This window comes from Anopheles bellator, unplaced genomic scaffold (assembly GCF_943735745.2).
Source record: "Anopheles bellator unplaced genomic scaffold, idAnoBellAS_SP24_06.2 scaffold00141_ctg1, whole genome shotgun sequence".
NCBI lineage: Eukaryota > Metazoa > Arthropoda > Insecta > Diptera > Culicidae > Anopheles > Anopheles bellator.
This window is the reverse complement of record NW_026684328.1, coordinates 1-5368: the sequence shown is the minus strand read 5'-3', so window position 1 is coordinate 5368 and position 5368 is coordinate 1. Positions and strand designations below refer to the sequence as shown.

The following is a 5368-nucleotide window of genomic DNA, read 5'->3' as shown; positions in this document are numbered from 1 at the left end:
GATCGGGTCGGACGCAAGGACCGGCGCCTCGTTGCAAACGGATCGAGCGGGGACTTGGATTCAGAAAGTGACCGCGAGAACACGGAATTTTTTAACCGCCGCCGCTTTATCCGCCGCTCGCTTGTACCGATAATCAGAAAGCAGTAATAAAGCGCGTTCAGAAAACGTGGACAAATAAGGTCACTGACACACTGAGTGAAGAAAGAATCCAATGGCAACTGTGGTATTTTACTGAAAGAGTGGTATTTTGAAAATAATATCACTCTGCAGGCTCTGTCGAAGCTTTTGTTAGTAGTTCGGATGGGTTTCCCGAACATTCCGAAATCTGCAAAGGCGTTCTTGCAGTCGGAAAATGTGGCAGCGCCAACCATCACCATCGCTGGAGGCGAATATTGGCACCACGGCGTAGAGAACGCCCTTAAGCGAGTGTATCGCAAACTCGATCGGCCAAAGGACATCTCGATCGATGTCAACATTGAAGGGCTGCCACTGTACGGAAACTCAGCGTTACAAACGTGGCCTGTGTTAGGGAGGATCGTGGAAGAACCTAAACTAAGCTCGTTTGTCATCGGCGTGTTCTGCGGGAAGAAAAACCGCAACACATCGAAGAATTTCTAAGGCCATCCGTTGATGAAATGCGTTGTCTCATAGCCACACCGTGCACCATAAACGGCTTCAGCTTGAACGCGAGAATCCGGGCATTTATATGCGACACACCGGCCCGCGCATTTCTTAAAGGTAAGATATACACACAGCTTCATATATTGTACGGACTAACACTTTTCTTCTTATTCAGGCACTGTTCATTCCAACGGGTACCACGGGTGCCAAAAGTGCGGGGTCGTTCTCAAGCGTGTGGAGAACAGCAACAAACTGACTTATCCAGTAGACAAGGAAAATGTTCGGACTGACCAAGACTTCCGACAAATACACAGGCCATGAGACCTAACTTAGCCCGATTGTCGACTTGCCAATAGACACAATTCAAGACGTTGTAGTTTGTGACTCTTTACATTTATTGCACTTAGGTGTGATGAAAACTATACTTAAATCCCTACGAGACGGAACACACTGTACACAAAAACTGAACAAACAACAGTTAACACGCTTCGACACGACTTTACTCTCTTGGAAACTGCCAATAGAAATGAATCGCAGAAACCTTTTGCCTCTCAACAATCTTTCAAATTGGAAAGGCACACAATTTGCTTCATTCCTAAACTTTATGGGAATTGGCATGCTTGAAACTTGTTTGTCACGTAATGAGTATGCCAACTTTTTAAGACTATTCTGCGCTGTGACTATTAGCAGCAGCCAAAAATATATCGCATATTCGAGGAACAGGTCGTTGGCACAATCACTTTTTGACGAATACGTCAACGAACACTTTAAGAAAACAAAAAAAAATCAGTAGCAACTTTCACAACCTTTCCCACGTTGTGGCTGATGTTCACAGGTTTGGCACGATACCCACAATTTCCACTTATCCATTTGAAAATCTTTTGTACAGCATTAAACGAAGTGTCCATTCAGGCTTCCAGCCATCACAGCAGATTTGTAACAAAATAATAGACAGAGAGGCGTTTAAGAATTCATCTCCAACCAACCCGACAGCGGTAATTCGTTACCCTGTCTTAAAGAACAGCATTGACGGGACCGAACATCAAACTGTTCTTCTCCGGGAAGGCTTTACGCTCACAGCAAAACAATACTCCGACCGTTGGTTTTTGACGCATACTTTTAAGATAGGCTGTTTTATATCAGCAAACAGCGACTTTGTAACCTATCAGGAACTTCAACACCAGGAACACTTGTTTAAGAACACACAATGCAATTTTTGAACATATTTTTCACAAGTGGCAGAATGCAAAATCCTGTAAAGCAATGTAATTTCCAAGACATACTTTTCAAGCTTGTGCCAGTTCCAGGAAAAGTCTCAGTATGTCCTAATACGGGAAATAATATTCGGAAAATAATATTCGTGCCGCTGCATCACACATTAGACAACAATTAACTCAACGTTACATCAAGATAAAAAAGGTATATTTCAAACTAATTCACATTCAAATTATCACTGCAGTTTAATTCACTGGCCAACTGCTGCTTATAAAGGCAAGTAAAGCTTTCGAAGCTGATGTAAACTATAAGTAGAAAAGTTGACAAAAAATCTAATAATCCTTTTCTTGAATGTTTTCTTTGCCTTTAGCACGTTTTCGCATTGAAGGTTTTCTAAAGACTTGGTGGTTTCGTCTCGCACCTTCGGCCAACATCAATTTGATTTTTTTTTTTCAGACGCTTCTTGTGATAGGGCATTGTCTAAGCTTGACGCAATTTTATAAATAAGATTAATAATATTCTTTAACTTTCGAAATTAAATTACTTTTCACCAGTCTTTCATTTACCCGTCCACAAGCATTCCGCTAAAACTGAACGGGTCAACAAAAAATCTACCGCACGATAAATAGCGGTTATTCCGGGCAAGGTACTTGAGACTGATGAGTTATGAAACGACTTTAGAATTAAAGCTACATATCCTTCCTCGCTTGCCATCGTTTCGAGCACAGGCTTCCGCTGTTTTCACCGGAAGAAAAGAATTTAGATTAGATTCAGAATTTCTGTCGCGGTGTGGGTGTTTTGTTGCAGGTTTTGCTTAATGTAGCTTTCCAATCGGCTGAGACGGTCTGCTATTAAATTGTTCTGGCCTAGCAATTTGATGAGCAGACCCTTTGACAAGGAGCTATCCAATGGATTCATCGTATCTACAAAAGAAGCCAATAGCGATGTATTGGACGGTAACGTCGCGTCATTTCGATCCAATTTAATGTAAGTATACTCACATGTACTGTATGATTCAAATGCATCAAAATACTAATCGATAAATTCAAAGTTTTTCAGATGTTCTTCGGCTGGCTTGAGAACAACAACGCTATACATCTTTAAAGAGTCACGCAGAAAACTTTGTGTTAAACCCGTGCAGGCGTACGTAAAACAAGGCACATGAGAAAAACAAAGAAACCTTCAAAGGCAGGTTGATTGGCACCTTCAATGACGGCAGCAGACGGTCCAAAACGGCGAAAATGGCAGTAATAACGTAGAACGTAGTGAATTATGCTTGGCGGAAGCAATGCAGAGAAATAATTGCAGCCTTGTGATAAACATTACTTGAAATAAACATTACTTGTTTGTTTACATCAGCTGTCATCTGACAGTTCATTGAGATGGTGTATGGAATGAGGGGAAGAGAGAATAAAAATGTAGGGGAAAACGCTCACGGCACCCATACGATTTTTACCGGTAAAAGGAGCAAAATACCGGAGTAACGACGCTCACTCCATACATTTTACCGTTATAATTTACACAGAACTCAGTTATTCCGGTAAAACCGCCATACTGAGAGGGGGCATCTCACGAGTCGAAATCCGCGGCTTGAAAAATGAAAAATTGAGTGATTTTTTTGTTCGGGGTCTCCAACCTCGGGACTTCTCGCACAATCCCGGTTGAGCCCCCATGCAAGAATGGGAAACAAATACCAACTCGATTTTTCTTGCTTTCCGTGGCTTTATTCCCTCTTTCTTATTGAATCGACCACTAACATTAGACCGCTCTGGCCAACTGCTACTTTGCGACTCCCTCGATCCGTCGCTTCAACCTCCTTTTATACCTAACGTTGTTCTCGGGGTTATTCTCCACTAGCGCACACTCGAGGACAACTCCGGGACTTGCCTTCCTTCACATATGTCGCTGTCTTCGTATTTGTCACATGGTTGCTGGAGTTGATAGGCCTCCTTGTTATTGTGGACCCTATAATTATAGCGAATCATTACTCTTTTATAATATTAAATGACTGAGTCAACGTAGCTATACACGTCCGTTTTCGAGGATAGATGAGGAACTTTCAAAACGTATATGAAATGGGTATCGTTTAATACTGCTTGGGCTTGGGAACGCGTGAGAATTTCTTCAAACGATACGATGTGCACACTTTCTCTTTGCAGTTGGTTTTCAATGACATTAAGTTCTTTGGTTGATAGGAAATTAGCTACTCAGTATGCCCTGTGTGGCGAGCAATATTGCCTCTTCAATTGTTTCTATTTGCTGTATCATTGTTTCTATGTTTGAGAGAATTATTAGCTGACTGATTTCTTGTGAATGTCTTCTTGACATTTCCGCTCCATGACCCGTGAGTTTGTTTATCATCGCGATTGTGCTCTGCAGGTGATCACCGATGCGATTGTTGTATCAGGGAGTTTATGATGCGTAAATCCTCGGCGTCAGGGCTGCCTGCAATCCATTTCCAAGCAGTGCCGACAGCATCCCATCGTTTGTTTATTCTTTTGCGTGGCTTAATTTTTAGATACGTGTCGACAAGTGTGTTCATCTTACTTTCAATAAGTGCTGACAAAGAGTTGTTATAATAATGTGTTTGAGCTGTGTCGCTAATGTCTGCTATTGTTCTACCTATGTTGCTGATGTTTACAGGGTGAACTATCCTTATATGTCCTACGGCTATTCTAGCTGTGCCTAAAGTGACTATATATAACTAGGGGGTGATTTTTTACATCATTTATTTGAATCTTATTCTGGTAACTGGATGCGAACAGCATCAGCCTGAAATAAAGACACAAAGACATACGTTATTCGAAGTAGGCAACTTTACGCTGTGTACTAGTTTATTTTTTTACTCATTTATTTTTTAAATTGTTTTTATGGTGTTTCGTGTTTTTTCGTCTCTGAAAGTAACTTTATTATCTTGTTGGACAAAATGCTTTAAAAAATTGTCTTATGTTTAGCCTTAATTATTTTGTCTTTGACGAAGACCTGCTTTCCTATCAGCGGTTCCGGAGGAACAGTTCGGTTTTAGTTACTTCTAGACTCATTTTGGTTTTTTTGAGCTTCTTTTAATTTTACCAATACTTCGTCGTACCTTTTCAATCGTATTTGTTCTATGACATCTGGGTTTGCCTCGCTATTCGATGCTACATTTTTTCTGAACAATATTTCTTTACGGGTTTTCCCTGTCGTCGAGTGGATTGAATTGTTATATTTTTCTACGGTAATGGTTATAGTATCCCTTGCACTACATTCCTTCTCGTGCCTTCAACGAGACAAGACGTGTTTAAAGGAGCTCTCCAGTGATCTACCTGTCAGCTCGTGTATCCTTACAAGTGTGATCGTTTTTAACGATGGGAAAAAGAAAGAAGAAGATGAAAGACACATCGTCTAAAAAGTTAGTGCGCGAAGTTTCGTCGCCAGATTTGGAAAAATGCTCGCTCTCGTCAGCGAAATCAATATCATCCTCGACGCAGTCGTTGGAATCAACTATTGATTCCCCGCTGTTGAGAAACAAATCTACGACTCCCAATGAGTC

The 5368-nt window shown here is 41.2% G+C and overlaps 1 pseudogene; it reads left to right on the top strand.

The window, feature by feature from the left end:
* The first annotated feature begins 300 nt into the window (after positions 1 to 300).
* Positions 301 to 1731, top strand: LOC131214182 (uncharacterized; annotated as a pseudogene).
* The last annotated feature ends 3637 nt before the right edge of the window (positions 1732 to 5368 follow it).